At 37.5% G+C, this 23,691-nt stretch overlaps 1 protein-coding gene across 8 annotated transcripts in view; it reads right to left on the minus strand.

The window, feature by feature from the left end:
- Nucleotides 1-23,691, minus strand: part of NCALD (neurocalcin delta) — a 449,016-nt gene that overhangs the window by 100,487 nt on the left and 324,838 nt on the right. The window contains exon 1 of one of the 8 annotated variants that reach the window (XM_032245744.1): nt 15,198-15,543. The exons of the other annotated variants lie outside the window; for them this stretch is intronic. The gene's annotated coding sequence lies outside the window, so the exon portion shown is untranslated. Of the gene's footprint in view, nt 1-15,197; nt 15,544-23,691 lie in introns of those variants that run through there. 8 annotated transcript variants of the gene reach the window in all.

A 23,691-nucleotide genomic window follows, 5' to 3' on the forward strand; every position in this document is an offset into this window, starting at 1 on the left:
GATAATTCCCAGCCAATGTGCCCCTTCACTCCAATTGCAGGAAAGAAAAACCCAATCTTTCCTCTAATGTGTAATTCATTCTTTCACTCATGGGCAAACACTTATCAGGTGCCTGCTTTGTGAATAGAATAACACATCTCAAAATTACAAGACTAATTTCAATTAACCAGGAATTAAGAGCCTGCTTCCTTTTGAAAACTAGTAACTTTTTAAAAAAATATTAAGTTTGCAGAAATAGGAGGCAAAGTACTCCACCTTCTGGTGAGGACTTTTAGGTGGTGACTGGAGTCGGAGGCATTGAAGCAAGAAAGTTCTAACAAACATCATAGGAGTAGCAGAGCTTGTTGGCTGAGGGAGTCATGCTTTATCCATTTCCAGCAGGCAACAGGAGCCCAAGGATGACTTGAAACCTCCATTCTAAGCTGTCTATGATTTCATAATGTCCCTGTGAACTGAAGGCTTAGTACAAGTAATGCTACTTAATACAAATATAAGCAGATGCTTTAATGCAAATTTGCAAAGAAGACTGATTATATAGAACCATGAAAGAGCCTTTACTGACACCTATTGAATTGAGGACCCAACCTTTCTGCTAGAACAAAACAGCTCTATTTAGACCTGCATTCACTGAGCTGGCAAAGATGAGAACAACCCTGTAGTTAGACTGCCACTCTGCAGAAAAGAATATGACAGAGTTTAGAGATTTTCTTTGGATGAATTAATAATCGTTTGGGATCAATTTCCACCAGTCCCCTCCCAAAGAAGCTATGCTCCAGTTTGCCTCTGGTTCTTCATCCATACTGCTCCTTCTGCCCAAAACACCCTTCCCCAAAGCTTTGCATGACTAAAAAGGAGGTCAGTAGCCTCAGCAGCAAAGAAAGACAACACACCTGTTTCCCAGGTCAACGTCAAGCTTACTCATTTCTTTATTCATTCATTCAGTTCCTGAGTTATTCAGTCTTTATTGGGCACTTAATCCCAGTCCCCATGGGGTGCACTGAGGATGCAGATATGAAATGAGGCACCATGTTTACCTTTAGGAAGCTTGTAGCTTAATGAAGGAGACAGATAAAAAATTGTAGAACTGTGTGGTTAGTGGTCTGATTTAGGTGTGCATTTGACAGGAATACTGGAGAAGTTAGAAATGGGGCCTAGGTGGAGTCCTGAGGAATGATACAGTGCCTGGTTGAGGCAGATATGGTGGATTTGATGGATGGAATGGGCTCATATGACCCATCTGCTTTCACTTTGTTCTCCTTGTGCAAATGATCCATATTGATCATATGGTCAGTCAGGGTTGGGGGTGCTGTCTGGGCCATCAAAGAAGGAGAAATAGCCTCATGAAAAGTAAGGCATGTGCCATGGCCTCATGTCAATCATGCATCAGCACAATGGGGCAGCCATTCTAAAGCTAATATAATCTCTCTTCAGGATGGCAGACTAAACATGACAGTCTGCCTATTCTTTCTTCACAAATTCCAACTAAGTAGCAGAAACTATGTATGAAAAAAGAATAAATCATAGAACTGGGATGGAAGTCAAGAAAAGTTACTATCAGTAGACAGAAATTTTAAGAAATTTCTAGAAAATGGCCAACAGATATGTTTGGATTGAGCCAACAAAAACCACAATGTAAAATAGATTTTAGAGAGAAGCAATGAAGAGATGAGAGCTGTTCTTTTCAACAGAACCCTGAAGAATTCAGGTCTGGAGCCACAGAGAGAAGGAACAATCAAGGTAATTAATCAAAGAGACTGAAGAATATTGTTTTCCATCTCTTTCTACCCCCCTTCAAGATTTGCACAGAAGGGCAGTACACAAAAGTAGTTCATCCCTAAAAATAAAGGCTTCCTGGTTCTGGCAGTCAGGACAGTCATAAGCTTGCCTGTTTGCTTCCCACTGTCACATGTGTCTCCTGCCAGCCAAACTGCCAGCCCTTCCATTCATGAGGAGAAGTGTGGTGTAAAACCATTCCTACATAACTGCCAAGGAAATGCCTCCAGTCACCTCTACTAGTCAACCCAGCCCTTCATTTATAAATAAAGTCCACCCAGCCCTTCATTTATAAATATGATTCAGCCAGTCAAAAGTTACTGGTTATTGAAGGAAAACCAAGAACATATGAGAGAAGGATCCAGAAGAGCAACAGAACATCTGATAATAAAGGAAATGGAGTTGAAACAAAGGACAAAGAAGGTAACTTAAAAAAAAAGTACTATTTTTAGGGATATTTGAGAGAAGTCTGCATTCATAAACATAAAAAATGATTTTACAAAGATGTTCGCTGGAAAGGCTGAATAATTGAAATGAAATGACTCAGAAATAAATTTAAGATCCAGAAGACAAAAGTGAGAAAATCCTATGAATGCACATAAAAGGGAAGAAAGAAAAGATGAGAGAAAAGTTAAGACCACAGAGGAGAGATCCAAGAGACCAAACAACTCCTAGAGCTAAGAGACCTACTATTCTTTCCATAGTAAGAGCTACTAGAGGAGAAAACAAAGGAAATAGAGATCAACAATTCAAATAAATTATAGAAGAATATTTTTCTGGGCTGAATAAACCTTGAATCTTTGGATTTAAAAAGTTTGAAGAGGGCCGGGCGCGGTGGCTCACGCCTGTAATCCCAGTACTTTGGGAGGCCGAGGCGGGTGGCTCACGAGGTCAAGAGATTGAGACCATCCTGGTCAACATGGTGAAACCCCGTCTCTACTAAAAATACAAAAAATCAGCTGGGCATGGTGGCACATGCCTGTAATCCCAGCTACTCAGGAGGCTGAGGCAGGAGAATTGCCTGAACCCAGGAGGTGGAGGTTGCGGTGAGCCAAGATCGCGCCATTGCACTCCAACCTGGGTAACAAGAGTGAAACGCCATCTCAAAAAAAAAAAAAAAAAAAAAAAGTTTGAAGAGGAGTAATAATTTTTTTAAAAATATCTCGTCATTTCTAGGTAAAATTTATTACCTCCAAGTACAACAAGAAAATCCTAAAAGTTCATGGGACAGGGGTGGGAGATGGAGCTACCTTTAAAGGAATCAAAATCAAAATGGCAGCAGATGCTGCATCTGCTTCCAGGTTGCTAGGAAACGGTGAAACGAAGTCCATAAAATTGTGATAGAAAGTAATTTGGAGTGTTTTTCAATTATGAGGGCAAAATGAAGACCTACAAAGACAGAGCCCTTCTGTTATTTTGAAAAAAGTTAAAAATATGCTCTAGCAAAACTGAAACTGAATCTGGAAGGGGAGACAATGTGGAAACAAGGAAAATAATCCAGTTGTGATGGAAAGAAATTCCAGTAGAAGAGTGTAAATCTAGTCCACATTAGAATGGTAACACAGAGGGCTCAGTGGAGAGCATCTTCAATAAGAAAGAGGTTACCATGACTGAAATGAATAATTAAGCATCAAAAATTAAACTATGACATGCCACATATGTACTGAAGATTTTAGTTTCTCCAGGTCAATTAGTGAAGACAAAGATAATTAAGAAACTTTAGAAGAATAAATATATATAAAGGGCAATCATGCCCCAAATATAAGGCAAACTAAAATACAGTATGTGTTTAAACAATTTGTGGAATATAAAAAACACTGATGTTTGAAGCAAACAAAGTTAAGTCTCTCTGGTCAAAGGGGAGGGTCAAGAGATTTAGGAAGTTCTCCTATATTTCCCATGAGTGCTAGCTCACTGGGGGAAAGAATTACTTCCCTATTGTGTAGTTCATTTTTCCTTCTGAAAGTGGTTTATGATTTTATGAACTATATTCTTTGCATATTACATTCTTTATGTAATTGTCACCAAGAAAATAATCCTAAGGTGGGATTTGGTTTTGAACTCGGTTTTAAAACCCCTTCCCCTACCAAGGGTATTTTTGTTTGATTATCTGCAGTTTTTTCTGTCTTCCTGAGATAGTTAACTAAGCTTTATTAACTAAAAATATAAGCCTGTACTCATTATGAAACAATTAGTTTTTTAAGTTACTCCTCAAACTCTTAATGTTTGATCTTTAATTTTTAATAAATTAAAATTAGTTAGAAACAGTAATTCTTAAACAACTGTGTGAAGTTCAAATCCTCAATTTCATTTCAGAGTTCTTTTTCTTCTGTTGAAATAAAGTAAAATTAAGTATAATGTTTTTTAATTTTGAAATATTAGTAGTGGTTACTTTTAGACAGTAGAACATTAAGAATGATGTTTCTTCTGTTTTTCATATTCTTCTGTATTTTCCAAATGTTCTACTACAAATATATATTGATTCTATACTTAAGTTATTTAAAATGAATATTAATAGAAGACAAACATAAGACTATCTGAATATAGTACTAGAACTAGAAAGTCTCCCAGGCTGAATGTCTGGTTAGTTGAGTGATTATATAAAAACTGCACTGGTTTAAATGAATGATTTAGAACACATGCTTCAGCCTACCATCTCCTTTCCTTTAACATCAAAACATACTCCAGTGTTGTATGTCTAAAACATCTGTCATGAAACAGATGTTTTTTTGTGTACATTTTGCCCACATGTGTAAATCTAAGAAACTTTCAATTAATTTAGGGCTTCTAACAGATTTTATTAGTTAAAGAGCTTATATAAGAGAAAGAGGAAAGGCAGGTTTATTTTAAATTCCCCAAAAATGTCCCTGTTTAAAAACGGTAGAATGGTGGTTGGCTGGGGCTGATGGGGAGGGTGAAAAGGGAGTGAGTTTATTGGGGATGGAGTTTCAGCTTGGGAAGATGAAAAAGTTCTGGAGACGTACAAAGGTAATAGCTGCACAACAATGCAAATGTACTTAGTGAACATACACACAAAGATTTATGGTAAAGTTTATATGTATATTTTACCACAACAAAAAAGTCCCTGTTAATTTTAAATCCAGGCATGAGATAACATGATTTCAGTGAAAACTTTCCTTTTTTATGGCATTTCATAATCAATGTCTTTTAGTTAACCTGTAGCATAACTAAGTTTTATGCCTTTTGTGACTCTAACAAAATATCCCTCCTGACGCAGGAGCTGGTGGAACACTTAATGGACTTTTGATCTGTCCTTGGCTATAATCCGTAAGCTGTTTTGACAGTCTGAGGAGAAGGAGAATTCTATTTCTAAATAGTAATAGATTGGCCTTTAAAAATTGGAAGTTGATCAACATTTTTCAAATTGGGCACAATAGATCTAGTGACAATTTCTTTTACAAAGTGGAATTTGGATCAAAGGTTGCATCTTTAATGATTAAATAGCTTTTATTTTGTAAAATATACTCTGAATATACCAATATATATACATATATATTGACCCTGAGAGAGAAAATGGTTTGCTTTCACTACCCCTGGCAGCTGGGTTTGTATGGGAGCTCAGGGCTCACCAAGGGTTCCCTGACCATTCCCTCCTGAATAGCCAGGAGATGACAAGGAGCACAGCATGGGCAATGGCCTTGGGCAAGGCCACACTGGACACAGAAACCAATTTCCAAATCTTCACAATTGCCAGCAGCAATGGCAAGTGATGTGTTGTAAGGGGAAAGCATACCTTTCATTCACCATCAGAGGCTGAAATAAATGACTCAACTGGTTTAAAATCTTTATGTGATCAAGGAGCTAAAAAATACATGGTTTATTCAATTTCCTTCTGGTGTTGGACCTTAGGGACAGTGTGAATCTGTGTGCTGCTAGAGTGAAATTATAATCAGTATCAACGCAGTATACTTTACTAGAATGTAAAGTATACTGATGGTGTTTTTGTTGGCCACCCAGGGATTTGTTTTCTATTATTCTTTGTACTGTACATACATATTATACATACTTTTTTCCATGTATAATTTGTAATATTTTTCTTAAAGATGTCATGCTTTGGTTAAGAACATTCTGATAGTTGCCAGACACAAATATTGATGATCAGTATTCAGAGATTTCAGATGTAACACAATGCACACTCACAACTTACAACTAAAACTTCACTGAACACCAGTTTTTCATTGGTGACATGATTCAAAGATTTTTCAACATAATGGTGCAATGTCCCAGGGGTTTCATTTTATACACATACACACACACACACACACACACACACATAATTATAACAATTTTCATTATATACTCATTATAGTATAGTTTTATAGAAAATGTTGCAAAGGCTTGACTTATTCAATTGTCTTGGAACTTAATATGACTTTGATTAGTAGCATGCCACGTGTTTAGAACTATGAAGTTACACAGCTCTGCCTATGGATATAACCAGATAAAGTTAAAACGGCTACTCACACCATATGGAGGGCAAAAGAGAATTCACATTTTTTAAAATTTAAAAAGTTAAAACTTCTCTATGAGAAAAACAAACAAAAAGGGAATCTCTAACTTAGCAAGGATTTAAATGAGCTATGTAAAGTGAAAGGAAACAGAGTCACTAAAATATTCTCACACCATTTAACATGTACATCACTTCCCTGTTCCTGGCTTTCCCTAGCTTCCTAGTATCTATCAGATCGAATCCAGCTTAAGTGGATAAATCCTAGATCCTCCATGGGCCTACCATATAGATTCTACATTTTTTTCCTTTTCCCAACCATGTTCTTGACTCCAGATGGGGAGGTGTCCTATTTCTGTCAGTAGGATGTCCTCGTCCTCCTTCTCGATGAAGGATTATCCTTTCACTTTTGCTACTCATACCAGACACTCTCCTCCTTTAGGCCCAACTCAAAAGCTCACTTCCTCTCCAAAGTCATCTCAATGCCATACATCCTCTGGGGTTAATCTATTCGCTAATCACCTAATAGAGATGTAAAGAGTCGGCACTGTATGTCCAGTGTGACCCTGGGCACTGTGGGAGGTTGTAGCCAGGGTGAGAGACATAGCTCTGGCCCTCAACTGCAGATGCCATCCAGTGTCCCTAACTAGACTGTCACCTTTTCAAAGACTGGCTGGTTCTATATTACTCATGCAGTATCCTACTTAGCTGAAACATCTTTGATGAGGTGGGACATATCCTGGTTATTGGAAAGTCTGGGTGATTTCACCACATCTGCCCTGTGTCTATGGTGAGCAAATGAGGAACAACTGGAGAAGTCTTACCAGTCCTCGGACATGAAAGGAGTACTTTCATAGGTGTTCAACTCTAGGGCTCATTGTACAGCTAACAAATGTAGAATGAATAAATGAAGAGAGCCTTGTTGAGGGAAGAGGAAAAGACTATTAGGATGGGGTGAAGCTTGAGCAAATGAGAAGAGAGTTGGGGCACTGATTTCTCTACACTAGAAGGGAAAGGGATGCCTCTTTGAGTAAGGATACAAGAACCACATTTCTGAGGATTTCAAATGCAAGGTTTGACCAACACGTGGAGCCAATGGGACAGCTGCCATTTTGGCGGGTCCAGTGGGACAGCTGCCATTTTGGCAACTTTATTAAGAGGAAAAGATTTTGTTGAATTAGCTAAATTTTACCTGGCTAAGGAGAATACCCTAGCTTTACTACAAACCATTAGAGCAGAAAAATTGTCCTAGAAACATAGGAAATGGGCCAAAAGAGAGTGTCAAAGAAACAGCAGGCTCTAACAATAGACAAGTAGGCACAAATTTAGACAGAGTAGGTACGGAAAGGGGAGACAAAGGTGGACAAGGAGGACTGAGCAACAGTCTAGGACAGATGCTACCAGTACTGCCATCCACACTGCACTCTCCTGCAGCAAGGTTCCCAGCCAGCGGGGGGCAGTGAGCGAGATCTTGCTAAGGCATGCAGTGCGGCCTCAGTGTAGCCCAGATCTTTTCCCAGAACCAGCAACAGCATTAACATATAGGACATTGTTCCAAATTTCCAAGCAGGAAGTGCTCCTAAAGCTTATTTGTAATTTGGTTGGTAACAGAAATATATTTTCCTCCAGAAGTTAGGTTAGGTTAGGCCAAATCGCAAAAGTCTATTTAATAATCCACATGCACCTGAAATTTAGCTCTCTATACAGGGATTTCACTCATTTCTAAGTACCCCAATGTTCTAGTTACTCTGACTGCTTAAGAAATTACCCCCACTCCCAAATCCTATGGGCTTAAGACAATAACAGCTTGAATTTTGTTCATGAAACTGTAACTTGGGGCAGGGCTCAACAGGGATAGTGCATCTATAGTTCCCCTGCATCAGGAGAGGGAAGGAAGACCTGAAGACCAGGTCTGCAGCCATCTGAAAGCTTGCCCACTCACATGCCTGCCAGTTGATGCTGGATGTCGGCTGAGACTTTAACAAGAGATGTTAGCTGAAATACCTACTCCTGGCCTCTCTACATGATCTGGGTTTCCTATAATGTGGTGACTGGATTCTAAGGGAAAATGTCAAGAAGAAAAAGAAAAGCCAGAAAGAAAAAAATCTGTATTCTTTTTCTGATCTATCCTTTAGAAGTCACCTAGCATTATTTCCACTGTACTCTATCAGTTGGACCAATCTTAAGCCCATTTAGGTTCAAAGGGAGAGGCAATAGACTTCACCTCCTGATGCTGAGGAGCAAGATTCTAGAAGAACATGTGGTAACGCAGTGACTCACACCTGAAATCTCAGCCCTTTGGGAGACCAAGGTGGGAGGATCTCTTGAGGACAGGAGTTCAAAACCAGCCTGGGCAACATAGTGAGACCCTATCTCTATAAAATAAAAAAGTAGCTGGGCATGGTGGCATATGCCTGTAATCCTGGCTACTCAAGAAGCTGTGGTGGGAGAATTGCTTGAGCCCAGGTTCACGGTTACAGTGAGCTATGATTATACCAATGCACTCCAGCCTGGGCAACAGAATGAGACTTCATCTCTAAAAAAATTTTTTAATGTGGTAATTAATGGTAAGGCTATTTTTGAGTCAAATCTGCCACAACATATGACATTACTTCTGGGGAAAATACAATATATAATAGTAAGTCCTCACTTAATGTCATTGACAACAAAACCAATTCTTTCTTCTCATTAATGTTACAACAATACAATGTTTAATGAAATGATGGTATTTGAGGAGCGGCTGTATGTTCCAAGTTGAAAGGCAATATAGCATAGTGAAAAAAGAGTCAGGACTCTGAAGCCAAATGCCTAGAGCTCTATTATATGCTTGCGTGACACTGAGTAATTTGCTTAAGCTCTCTGTGTCCCAATTTCCTCATTTATAAAACTGGAATGTTGCTAAAAAATAGTCATTTAAAAAAGAATTTTGAAGACTATCTAGCTCCCTAAGTGTTAGCTATTATTATAATACTCTTCCAATTCTGACTGATTCCTCCTGCCTCCTTGAGAGATGGTGGTGGCAGCACTACCAGAAGTAGAAGATTAATAACAACATTCACATTATTGAGTACCTAACGTCTGTCAATTTCTATGCCAAATAAGTTGACTCAAAAATCCAAGAGGGAGGTCCTAATATAATTCAGCAAAAGAAAACTGTGACTTAGGTAACTTGCCCAGAGTATCTAGCAAGTGGTAGAAACAGGATTTGCCCCCGATCAGTTTAACTAGATAGATGGAGCCTGAGTCCCTAGATGACTGTGTGGAGCATTGCCCTTCTCCCAGTCCTGATTTCTGGGTGAGTAAAAAATGAACAGTGTTGGATTATTCCATTAGAATTGGGGGCTATTCATTACAGCAGTGACCCTGTCCTGACTGGGTTAGCACAGGGAAGATGGGAGAGATATTTTTGGATGTTGCTAATTTAAGGACTCTTTTCATAAAACACAATGGTTTTTGTTATTTGCATAAAAGAAAATATTCTCTAGGTTAGTCCCTACCAGTCTTATTTGGCTTCTGAACTAGAGGACAAACAGCCTCCGGCCAAGTGGGAATAGGACTGAGCATACCGACCTGGAATCCCTGACACTGATGGGAACAGATTACTCACAAATGAGGCCGGCTGTTCACCAGCTGCAGAATGTCTCTTCTGGGGCTTCACTCTAGTGTAAAACCTAATGGTTCCCAGGTTGTTTGTCTGTTTTGTTTTGATGTTCTGTTTTGTACTGTTCCCTTTTAGAATTCTCTTTTGGACTCCAGTGGTCAGTGTGGCTGTGGGAAAGAGAACCCCAGTCAATGGTACACACAGGTCTCTGAGCAAGTTCTCTATATAGTTAGACTGCGTGTCCCATGATGGAAGGGACCTGCCCTCTGTTGTACCTCGTAGAAACCCTGGGGTCTAGCTCAATGCCTGATACATAGTATGTGCTCAAAATCTGCTGAATGCATGAAAGACTGAATGTTCAAATAAAAGCTCAAGCAAACAAAAGGCAGGCTCCATAAAGACACTTGGGTTCTCTGTGCCAGTGGCATATCTCACTTGAGGGCCCCATCAAGGAGGACCTCATATGCCTATTATAACACTGTGAATGCAGCAGTCAGTTAATAAATGTTTACCAATTGAGTGACTGCTGCATGTGATCCATGGTAAGACGGGAAGGTACAGGATGGCGAAACTTTTGTGAGATGCTATTTTTGATCTCCAACGATATTGTAAATATGGTGTCGTCACAAAACTGATCATGGTTTGAGTGATATAAATCATATCAAAGTCTGTGGGAGTCAGCTGAGCAGAGAACCAAAGAATATAACACTTTTTCTTGACATTTACCTCTAATAGATAGCGCTTAAATTCATTAAAGCAAACAAAGTCCAGAATCATCTTTTTAAAAAAATCATCCCTGCATAAAAGCAATGTGCAGCCTTTGGTCTTCCTGCAGTCACTGGGAGAGATTCAGAAAACATGAACAATCCTCCTGTCAAGACAGGCAACAGCTGGAATATCTTTCAGGCTAGAGATTTCTTTCCTACAAATCAAATATGAAACTTCATCGTGACCTGAGAACATTCTGGCTTACATTAATATAAACCAAATTTTAAAGGGATGCTGTGTCTTTATTTAAAGACATTTATGGAAATACATGCAAAAAAAAACCCTAAAGTTCACTACTGAGATAAAAAGGGCAGACTGTTTTTAGTTTGGAAAATGTGGCTCCAGTGAATTTAAATATTTATCATATAATTTTCATATCAAAATCAGTGAGTATTAACTTTTATGGCATCACTTCTGCAAACAATAAAAAATACTACAGTTTGGAACGCTATTTCTAGTTAGATTTCCATCATGCAGCACCAGTTAAATAGAAGTAGATTTTATGAAAAATAATGCCACATTCCTTTTTGAAAAGTTTCAAACACCTGGCATTGAGGAGCAGACAGTACAGCCTGGATTCAGAGATTTTAAACTTTTTCCAAGTTTCTTGATCAAGTTGCTACAGAGACTCAGAGCTCCCAAGGCAAGTGTTCTTTTCTAATCCAAAGAATAAGAAATGTTTGAGAACATCTCTTTCGTAATTCCTTTGAGAACACACGAAGACAAATTGCTAAGCTTCCATTTCAAATGTGAGGGATTTGGATTGAGTTTAAACAACAGCTTGTGCAAAATGTCATAGCTCCCATTCTCTTACGCGGAGACAGTGGGTGCTGATGTCATAGAAAGGAAGACTTTGAAGGTTCTGAATGTAGGGCTGCGACGGCAGCTGACCAACTGCAAAGTCACGCTGTCAGTTTGGAGGGGAAGATCAGGCACTATTTTCTGCACATTCAAAGAAACGTGTAGAATGAGACAATTACTTACATAAGTCACACTAAACGATATTATTAATACCCTCCGTATTGGTCTTAAATATTCAACAAGCCAAATAAGGTGCTGCATTCAGATACTTAGGCAGTGTCTCCAATTCCCACTTAATTTCGAACATGCCTCATCCTAGAGATCTCTGGAAGATTAACCTTTAGGGCTTTCTCTCAAGTAATGAATTAACGTGACAACTGATCAACTCACACGTGCCCGTGCTTTACATTAAGCTGGAAAGCCACATACATTCTTTAATGCTTGCTTCAAATATTATGAGCACACGAAGTGCCTTCTAGAGTATTTCTTCAGCTACAATCTCAAATGACAGCCAGCATTCTTCATCTAAATACTACTTGCTTATCTTCTCTGAGTGGATCAAGGCTCTTTTGTAAATAGCTATAGTCTTACTTCTGTGGTCCATGGTTTTAACTTGCATAACTTACAATAACACTATGAGTTTTCCTTTTAACCCCTGTCTAACCAGGTAAGGGTTCCCAATCCAGGGGACATAAGACTGTTAATGGATCTCAAGGAGGAAAATAAAAGAAAGTTACAATTTGGTAGCTATAAAAACATATCCTTCCTTTCCATGCAGAATTTAGAGAATATTGCAAAATGCACACACTCAAAGAATAAAATCCGACGTGGTGGAACTGAATGTGGAAATGGGGTGATGAGTTTTGTCCAGGGCAGTTCCATCACCTTTTGGCATCACTAACTCGCATCAATTGACTCAGGAGTGGATAAAATTCAAGAGGACCTGGGGAACTTGGTTGGGAAAAATATTACATCTTCAGTTTCACTAACCTCAAACTGAAATTTTGTATTTCCTTCAATTAAAATATAGGCCGCAAAACACAGCACCTGTGATATTGTTGCCAAGAGAAATTACAGATATTTTCACCTCATTTTACAACTGTTGTAGATTTCCTGAAATATCTTCTATGCTCACCACTACTTCAAAATTATTGTAGTTCCTGTACCTGCTGCTAGTTTGCATTATTTAATAATGTGTTATTAACAAAGCATATATCACAATTTTGTAAAATTTAATGTTTTTCAGTGCAAGTGGTTTCATTTGTAACCCTGCATACTTTATTTTATGCATTTGAAAACATAATTCTGAGAAAAGTCCATAGGCTTTACCAGGCTGCCAAAGAGGTTCACGGCACCAAAAAGGTTAAGAATGCCTGAAATTGGCTGGGTGCAGTGGCTCACACCTGTAATCTCAACACTTTGGGAGACCAAGGCAGGTGGATCACCTGAGCTCAGGAGTTCGAGACCAGACTGGCCAACATGGGGAAACCCTGTCTCTACAAAAAACCAGCCAGGTGCCTGTAATCCTAGCTACTTGGGAGGCTGAGGCACAGGAATTGCTTGAACCACGGAGACGGAGGTTGCAGTGAGCCAAAATTGTGCCACCACAATCCCGCCTGGGAAACAGAGTGAGATTTTTGTCTCAATAAAAAACAGAAAAGAATGCCTGAAACTATACACGAAATATTTAATAATGCAACAGCCAGGTTTCTAAGAGTAAATTGTTCTTTGCCAGCATCTTTTGTAGCTGCAACAAACATGACCTTGAAATCAACATAGTGTCAATGCTGTAAATAAATGATTCTGTTGAGAGTCTTTTTTTTCTTCTTCTTATTTTGCGATAGGAAAAGACCTGTAGATCCTAGAGCATCTCTGCTTTCACAGCATAGGTTGTTTTCTTTTAGTGATAAACTTCATCATTGAGATTTTGCCATCAACACTGAATTGTTCTCTTATATTTCATACTGTTGAAATCCAGTCTATTTTGAAGGGGCATTGAATACATTTATTATAAGATTTTAATTTAAAACATCATAGAGACAGCACTAAGAAAGTCTCTGCTACTTGGAAAAACTATAATGATAATTCCCCATTTTGAATAAAAGAAGTAAATGTTAAAGTGTACCTCATCAAAGATAACGCTTTTAAATGACAGTGTTACTGGTCTTATCTGTGCTCAACTGAAATGTTACATATACATTACCATATTTCTAGGGGTGTTAAGAATATGGCCTCTGGGTTACTATTTGAGATCAATTAAATGATGAGATTATGTCTCAGTAGCTGTGCTTGGAATGAGCACATTAGACTTTTGGAAAATCCTCCATGGAGACTCTGGCCAAAAATAGACATGTCAAATGCCAGCAAGTTAAATGAATATTCACTCATTGAGAGCTAATGAGAAATTATTGATATACCCATAGTTATTCGCTTATTACTGTACCTAAATGCTGTTCAAAATTTTCACCTTCTAGAGTAAAATTAATACTATTAGAATTGTGAAGCGGATAAAGAAAATAAAAATTAAAACAATATATTCTTGCACTAAATTAAGGTATAATTCACACACTGTAAATATACAGTATTCATATATACAGTTAAACCAGTGTTTTCTACTACTTAAAATACTAGCTGCATTATATGTAGTACTCTAAAATTTGTCCATTTTTCTGTTAAACTTGTAAGATTTAGACAGCTGGTTATAAATCTAGACTTCAGTACTACAGGCATTCTTTAAATTACAAGCCCCAAAACAATTCAACCTGTATGTCATGAAAGAAAATTTGAAATTACTAAACTTGGGAAGGAAAGAAACTATAATACAATGAAAACAATTTGTGGTATATAGTATTATAGGAATAAAGAGATAAAATTCTTATTCATCACAGTTATTTAATTATTCATTGAAGATACAGAGCAAATTGTCAGTGACTACTTGTATTTGAGGGAAAGTAGAACTTGTATCAATGATACATTTCAGGTTAGGGCTATTGTTTTCTTCTTTAGGTAATTATTTCAATTTTTAAAAATAAAAACAGCTTACACAACTCCTTAGTAAAGACCATCTCATGCCATTCTCTTCACAGCTGAATTTTCAGTGGAGGACCCTGGAAATGTGCACTTTGCTCTAACAACCCAAAAGCAATTGCATGCACACATGTAAAGGTTCCACCCCGATTTCCTTGGCATATTCCCGATGATTTCTCTCTAAGCAGGAAGCTGTTGACAATTTTTCCTGGTACTTTCAGAATACCAACGGTCTTATTTACAAGCAAAACCCCAACTTTTGTTCCAGTTATAATGTTATTTCCCGTGGTTCCTATTGTTGCTAAATATGAATGCTGCAAATAAGATAGAAACCAAATTCCAAACTATTTTAGGCTGATTCAGAATTGAGTAGCAATTGTAAAAAGAAAAGTTAGAAACACATTGCAAGGCTATGCTAGAGTTTTTAAACCCAAAACAATACTGAAGGGAGGATTCCTGGAATTCAAAAGAGAATATTTGGCTCAAGCTGCAAAATCCGTATCTCTAAATAATGTTATGTTAGCAAGTGTTGAGCAAGCAAGGCGATTATATTTTAACCTACTTCACAGAACATTAATCCAAATTTAACCAAATTCCAGAGAGCCTGCCCGAAATTCACATCTAGAAGCTGCTTTACATTTTCCCCTTGGTACAACAATAATTGTTCATGAATACAAACTTGTAGGAGGTAAGAGAGAGGGGAAAACCACAATGAGCTATAAAAACACCTAACAATTGTATATAAAGCAAACTAATTACCTCACTCAGAAGAAGTGCACAATTTAACAGCCCATGCTCTGCAGACCCTGGAAACAGCAGTAGCAGCAGCAGCAAGGTCCAGCATCCACCAGATTCTCACAAGCCTTTGACTGTGTGGACTCAGCCACAGACTCTGCCTCTAGCTGACGTCAAAGTCCCTGTCACATGGCCAGATGAAAGCCAAGAGATCATTGGTTGTCGTAGCAACCACAGACCGGCTCTGAAATTATTTCAATAGGTCATCTGTCACTGTGGTGTTTGTGTGTGTGTGTGAGGGAGAGTGTGTGTACACACACACCACACAACCATCACGGATAGCTCCTGACAACCTCAACCCCTGAAGTTTTGACTCCAGCATGCTTACAACTTTCCTCTTTAAGGCTTTGGTGTCTTTTCTTTACAGTTACTTGCAGGAAAATCTATGCTACCCTGGAGTTCTCATTTGTCTCACTATCACCAGCATGAAGCCCATCTCTCTTTAACAAAAGGAAAGAAACTGAAAAATTCTGGAGTAGTTTTCTTAGCCAATTAAACTTATTTGCAGGCAAATATATAAAAAGAGAAGCTCAGAGGTAGGGATTGAAAGAAAACATATTTTAAAAACTATGTCACAATCCATATGAATGTACTGAGACCATGCTTGTGATGGAAAGAAAAATAAAAAACAGTGGGTGATGGCTCAGAGACAGATGAGACAGTCTACTAATCCTGATACCAAGTAGGTTGTAGAAATCAGATAACATAAATTCAGAATTCCTGGATTGTAAAAAGTCTAAGCAAAAATGATGACTAAAGGAGTTTCAAAGCAGTGTTACTTTAAAATAGCCATGTGGGTAAGCTGAAAACTTTTCTTTGGGGCCATACGGGTGCCAAATCCTCCCCTCTTGAGTCCTCTCATCCACACCCCTTTGCTGGGTCTCAACATTGAGTAAATAGGTCCAGTGTTACACAAACACAAAGTGTAAGGAAAGCCCAGAGCCACAGAATAAAAGAATCATCTCACATGTTTTCTAAGGTCAGCTTTATTTCCTTTAGGACCGCCCTAGCTTATTTTTAACTCTGCACATGTGCCTATTTCCTACTTAATTCTCCTTCTTAATTAATGGGAAGCCAATTAAACAAATCAGTGAAACTCACAAGAAGGTACTGTGAAAAAGACATTCAGAAAATATATGCCCATACAAAGGATAAGGAGTTAGGCAGGGAGAAGAAACTGCCCTCAAAACCCTAAGGACACTTACATGCTAGGCTCATAAGGACTTCTATTCTGTTTCTTAAAAAAAAAAAAAAAGAGTAGCTCCAGTATGCTACAAAATATAAATGGAACCTAAGCCAGCCAGGCAGATTACATTTGTGTCACTGTAAAAGAATGAAATGTATTCAGTAGAGTCAGAAATTGCTTCTTTAATAATAAGACTAATGTTTAAACCGCTTGGTCATAGAATTATCCTATTCTATCCTCCTTTTCATCTTCCTTTACTTCTGTCCCAGCCCTAATTGAAAGAAAAGATAGATTTTTATTTAGAAACTTATTTTCCTGATGCTATTAGCTGTAGCACTACAAAACTGAAATCAAACTATAAAAAACTTTCCTCCTTTAATTTCCAATTAATGACAGTTGGGAATTTACCTGTTTGAACGAGGACAATGGAATCCAATGTCTATCTAATGCCTCACTAGGGGCAGATTTCACCAACAGCCACAATTCATAAATTTGCAATTTGTTCCAATTATGGTTCTGGTTTTATCTTCAGAAACGCATATTATAGTAATGAGGCAATGGGAAGAGGCAAAGAAACACACCCCTCTAGCTTTCCTGGGCCCCATGTTCTCTGAGCTGCTTAATTTACGATCTCTCTGGCTCTAATCCATGGCTGCCTAATCAACTCTTCCTCCTCTTTATGTAGCTTTAGCATTAGATAGAAAAATTGCAGTGCCACATTCTGCTAATAGGTGATGTCCTCTGAAATAAGTTCTCAGTCCTAAAAAAAAAAAAAGTCTAAAATTCAGGACTTTAAATGGATTGATTTAAAAATTAGCAAAAAACAACACTCTTATTTTGACTGGTCCAGCATTTTTAAGACTAAGTATACCTTGTATTGCCTTGGGCTTCAGCTCATCATTAGTTAAAATATTCAGTGAACTGGCCAGGCACAGTGGCTCACACCTATAATCCCAGCATTTTGGGAGGCTGAGTTGGGTAAATCACGAGGTCAGGAGATAGAGACCATCCTGGCTAACACAATGAAACTCTACTAAAAATACAAAAGATTAGCCAGGTGTGGTGGCACACGCCTGTAGTACCAGCTACTCAGGAGGCTGAGAGGCAGGAGAATCACTTGAACCCAGGAGGCAGAGGATGCAGTGAGCTGAGATCATGCCACTGCACTCCAGCCTGGGCAACAGAGAGAGACTCTGTCTCAAAAAAATTATATATATATATATATATATTTTTTTTTTTTCAGTGAACTAACCTTCAAAATGAAAAGTGGGTGCAGGTAGCCCTTTCTTCTATAACAAGCTTCAACCTGGCATCACTTATTTTCCTTTGCAAACAACCCAGGCTTAGAGTTTCTTAGAGCAAGGAAGCTACAAGTGTTCTATGGGGTTGAAAGCATGATGGTGATCTCCTTGGAGCTCTGATTTCTACCAAATTGGTTAATTAACCCAAATGCAGTTGAAAGTATCATAGGAAATACACATGAGAGCTTTCTCCACTCACAGCCCACTACGCTGAAGAGAATATGTGCCATTTTATTTTCTAATTGACAAGTCATTTTTTAAAGGTGAAAATGATTCACCAAACTTAAAAATACTCATTCAAAAATAGTTCTGCATCTTATTTTTCACTCTTTGTAAGAATGTCAAGGCTGCCTATTATTAGTTTGACCACTTTGCCAGAAATAACTGGTAATGCCACTAAACAAACAGCCTGACCTAGATACACACACCTGAACTCACAGGTGGTTTGGGCCATGAGGAGACAATTCTGATCAGTCTTTTGTTGATGTTTGTAGGTAGGGCTGTTGCTATCTACTCTGTCTTAATATTAATGGGCAGCCTGCATCTACTGTTTGGAGCTACTGGGTTCAAATTTCATCTTTTTTCTGGTTGGACCTTGAGCAAGTTACTTAAGTCCTCTGAGCTGCACTGCCTACATCTTAAGATTGTTTGGAGGCTAATAAAGTTTACATATTATAAAATTTTGACGCCTTGCCACAGGGTAGATGGCTCAACTGTATATGTTGTTTCTTGTTTTTCTGTCTGACTCTGATAAGCCTACAAAGATCTTCAGGGAAAGAATGACATCTTATTCATCTCTACAACACTATGATTAGCACACAGCCCAGGACACAGTGAATGTTCAATACATGTTGAATGACTCAACTATTGGGAAATAAGTGTTGAACAGTAGAAAGAAATGGTTTCTTTTTCCTCCTAATAGAGAAGAGAGAGCCTCTCTCTATACCCCAGCCTCAAAAAAAGGCAAAGAAGAAAAAAGAAAGAACAAAAATGTTGAGTTATCCTAAACTTTTCTAAAAATAGTTGGCTCCAAGTAAATCAAACTTAACCCTACTAAATCATAAATATTTATTATAAGTATATATAAGTTATGTGTGGACATATTTAATGGTTCTTGCTGTTGATGTTGGAAAATCTTTTACACTGACATTGAGTTCTTACTTTACGTGGAACATTTTTCTATGTACTGTACATTTATTAAATCAGTTACAATAATAATCCTATGAGACAGGCAGTATTCCATATTTCACAACTGAAGAAATTGAAGCACAAAGAGATTAAGTAAGTTGCCTAACTATTACATAGCAGAGCCAGGATTTATACTCAGGAAGGTTAGCTCTATAAAAATTTGGAAATAATTTACATTTGATATATTTCTAGAAAAAATTGAATTATTTCTCATGCTTATTTTACATTATAGGGTTGTTTTTATTTTTAATTTTTTTGTGAAAGGGAGAAGGCCAACTTATCTTTTCCTCATCTTGGAACTCTAAAGATCTTAATCTATCTTTGGCCTAAGGAGTTCTATGGCAAGTAAAGAATCTAGTCAGAAAAATTTGAACCAAGGAAAATGGACAAAGTAAACTAGTGAAAATGTCCTGAATAAAACTATGCCTAAATTATTATAGTCTTAGCTGAAGCAATATTTAGAATGCACAAGCTTGGGTGAGTTCTGTTTCCCACTTTCCCACTATGACTGAGTAGCATGTGTTCAAACCAATACTCACTGAAATAACAACAGCTAGATTTTTTTTTCCCACTGGAAAACATCAAAGAGTGGCAGAGGAAGCAAAATTTTTAACTGCCAGGCCTTGGATAAAAGGAAAATATATTGAGTGTCTTATTCCATTTGGACTGCTGTAATATGATCCCATTAACTAGTTAGTTAATAACTAAACAACAGAAATGTATGTCTCACGGCTCTCGAGGCTGGGAAGTCCAAGATCAAGGCTCCCACAGATTTGGTCTCTGATGAGGGCCCATTTCCTGGTTCATAGATCGCACCTTCAAGTGGAGTCTTCACATGGTAGGTGAGGCATATAGAACCAAGACAGCTATTAGGGACTCTTTTATAAGGGAATTCATCCCATTTGTGAGGGCACCACCCTAGTGATCTAATAACCTCCCAAAAGGCCCCACTTCCTAACACCATCACTTTGTGGATTAGAGTTTCAACATATGAATTTTGGGAAGACACAAACATTGAGTGAAGAACTGAGGTACAGACTCTGCATTTCCCACTGCTTTTCTTAAATTATTGGATAATTCTTAAGTGGTTTGAGGCTTTTAGCATTCTCAGTAGCTGAGGAGATAAAAAGTGGAGTACAAACATTTAAATGCATTCAAGACTTCAGGGACTAAGATTGGAGAGAGAGAGAAAAAATGGAATCACAGAAAAGATATTCCAACAATCTGTACTGTTTTCCCCCTGAAGCATTTCCCAATTCCTAAATGGCATGGGACAAGAGGACAAGAAGTAAAGCATAAAATGCAACAAAGAGGCTTTAAACAGAAAGGCAGAGTTTGGCAGTCGTGTAGTGCCAGGGTGACCAAAATTATAGTTCAGATCCTCCAAGGAGTTGGAACCTGGTAAACCTAAGTTTCCATATCTCAAAATTAAAAGGCTAAGTCCTAGGAGAAATGAAAAACAGGAAAGAGATGAGCCCTCACAAAAGCCAGGATCCATCCTAGAATCATTACACTCCCTAATTGGATCAAGATAATTTGCCCCCTTTCTGACTACCCTCTGAGAAAATCAACCCTCTGTAAAGGAAGATGACATTTTCCAGAACCTCTATAATTTTTCATACACCATTTACAATTCAATCCAAAATCACGAAGCATGCCAGGAAATAGGTCTAACTGACCAAAATCTATGAGGAAAAAATAGGCAATATAGGTAGACTCATAAGTTATTCATTTTCTGTAGTTATTAGGCAGGGACTTTAAAATAACTCTAATAAGTATATTCAAGGAAATAGATGGCAAGCTGAAGAATTCTCATACAAAAATGAAATTTATGAAAAACAAACATATTAAAATTAAAGAATTAAAAAATACAACAGAAAGTAAAAGCACAATTGATGGGTTTAAGAGCAGAGAACACACATAAAAAAAGAAAATTAATGAAAGAGATGAATCAGCAGAAAACGTCTAGACTGAAGCATGGTAAGAAGAATATAAAATACAGAAAAATGTAAGAGACATTGGAATATGATGAAAAGGCTACTGTGAATTTGAAAGACGAGAGGAAAGGAGAATAAAGAATAAGCAGTATTTGAAGAGAATGAAAACATTTTCAAAACTTACAAAACAACACTGTGAAAGGAAAATATCTTGGGCCCCCAAAATCACTAAACTAAAAGGAAAATTCAAGCTGGAAACTATTCAGGACAAACTTGTCTCCCATTTTATTCAAAGTCATCCCTCTGCTCCCTGAGATAGACACACATCCTGATTGCCTCCTTTGGAAAGGCTTATCAGAAACTTAAAAGAATGCAACCATTTATCTATCACCTACCTGTGACCTGGAAGCCCCCTCCCTGCTTTGAGTTGTCCACGCCTTTCTGGAAGGAACCAATGTACTTCTTAGATATATTGATTGATGTCTCATGTCTCCCTAAAATGTATAAAACTAAGCTGGGGCTCATGACCTGAGCACATGTCCTCAGGACCTCCTGAGGCTGTGTCATGGGCATGTGTACTCAACCTTGGCAAAATAAACTTTCTAAATTAACTGAGACCTGTCTCAAATGTTTGGGATTCACAACACAAAACACCAGATTTATGAAGTTCTATATACTGCAAAAAGGATAAATAACTACAAAGAAAATCACACCTAGAAACCTCATGATCAATCTGCTAAAAACTAACCACAATGCCAAAAATCTTAAAAACAGCAAGATAAAAACACCACATTAAAGGAGCAACAAAAGACTTTTCAACAGAAACTGTCAAATCCAGAAGATAATGGAATAATAAACTTTGAAATGACAAAAGGTAAAAGTGCAAGTTTTGTATTATATATACAGAGAAAATGTTTTTTAAAAATGAACGTGGAGGACAGGCATGGTGGCACATGCCTATAATCCCAGCACTTTGGGAGGCTGAGGTGGGCAGATCACCAGATCAAGAGATTGAGACCATCCTGGCCAACATGGTGAAACCCTGTCGCTACTAAAAATACAAATATTAGCTGGGTGTGGTGTCATAAACCTGTAGTTTCAGCTACTCCAGAGGCTGAGGCAGAAGAATCCCTTGAACCCGGGAGGTGGAGGTTGCAACAAGCCGATATAGCACCACTGCACTCCAGCATGGCGATAGAACTAGACTCTGTCTCAAAAAAAAAAAAAAAAAAAAAAAAAAATGTGGAGTGTCTTCTGTTCCCACAAAGAATACAGACTGCAAAAAATAAATTAAATAAGAAACAGCTTCTGAGACCCAGGGGATTATTAAAAAATCTGATATTTATGTCTTCAAAGTTCTAGAAGAAATTCAGCACCCATTGATGATAAAAACTCACAGAAAAATGAGAGTGAGGAGAATGTCTTTAACCTGATAAAAAGCATCTACCAAAGGTCTACAGATAATTTTATACTTAATAGTGAAAGAGTAAATGTTTTCTTCCTAAAATTAGGAACAAGGTAAGGATATGTACTCTCACCACTGATTCAACAACATGCCCAAAGTTTTAGCCATTTCAGTAAGGTGAGGAAAAGAAATTAAAGTCATATGGGTTGGAAAGGAAGAAATAAAACTGTCTCATTTGCGGATGAAATGATTGTCTATATAGAAAACTCCAAGGAATCTGCAAAACAAACAAAACTTCCTATAACGAATAGATGAGTTTGAAAAGATCACAGGATACAAGATAAACATAAAAATCAATTGTATTTCTCTACACTAGTAATGAACATGTGGAGACTGAATTTTAAAATACAATGCCATTTACAATGGCTCAAAACCAAATGAAATAAGTATAAATCTAACAAAACATGTACAGGACTTATATTCTGAAAACTACAAAATGCCAATGCAATAAATCAAAGAAGGATCAAATAAATAGAGACAGTTGCCATGTTTGTAGATTGAAAGATTTCAACATAGCAAAGATCAGCTAATCTATAACTAATTTACAGAATTAACACAATTCTAATCAAAATCTCAGCAAGACTTTTTGTAGATATATACAAAATTATTCTAGAACTTATATTGAAAAATAAAGAAACTAAAATAGCTGAAACGATTTTGAAAAAAAAAAAGAATAAAATGGAAGACATCACTCTAGTTGATTTCCGAACAGTTATACAGCTACCAATGATCAGGACGGTGGCATATTGGCATAGGGACAAACGTATATCAATGGAACAGAATGGAGAACCCAATAGCTCACCACGTAAATATGACTGTTGGATTTTTGACAAATCTGCAAAGGCAATTCAATGGAAGAAGAATATTTTATCAGCATATGGTATTGGAACAATGCCAAAATCATAGTCTATAAAATAAGTAATTGATAGTATAGACAAGTACCTGTTAACAAGATTAAAAGACAAGCTACAGGTTAATGGGGAAGTATTTGCAAATCAAATATCTGACAAAGGACTCATATCTAGGATACATAAGGAATTCTCAAAACTCAACAGTAAAACACACAATCCAATTAGAAAATGGACAAAAGACCTGGAGAGACATTGTATCAAAGAATATACACAGATGACAAACAACTACAAAAAATTGTTTTAACATCGTTAACCATTAGGGAAATTCAAGTTAAAACCATAATGAGATCAGAATAGCTAAAATCAAAAATAGTGGCACTACCAGATGCCAGCAAGGATGCAGAGAAACTTATCATTCATTGCTGATGGGAATGTAAACTGACAAAGCTACTATGAAAAACAGTTTGGCAGTTTCTTTCAAAAATTAAAAAAAAGTCACTATCATCAAATTCAGCAATTCCACTCAGACA

This window comes from Sapajus apella, unplaced genomic scaffold, assembly GCF_009761245.1.
Source record: "Sapajus apella isolate SASKATOON/1434 unplaced genomic scaffold, GSC_monkey_1.0 scaffold3, whole genome shotgun sequence".
NCBI classification, from domain to species: domain Eukaryota; kingdom Metazoa; phylum Chordata; class Mammalia; order Primates; family Cebidae; genus Sapajus; species Sapajus apella.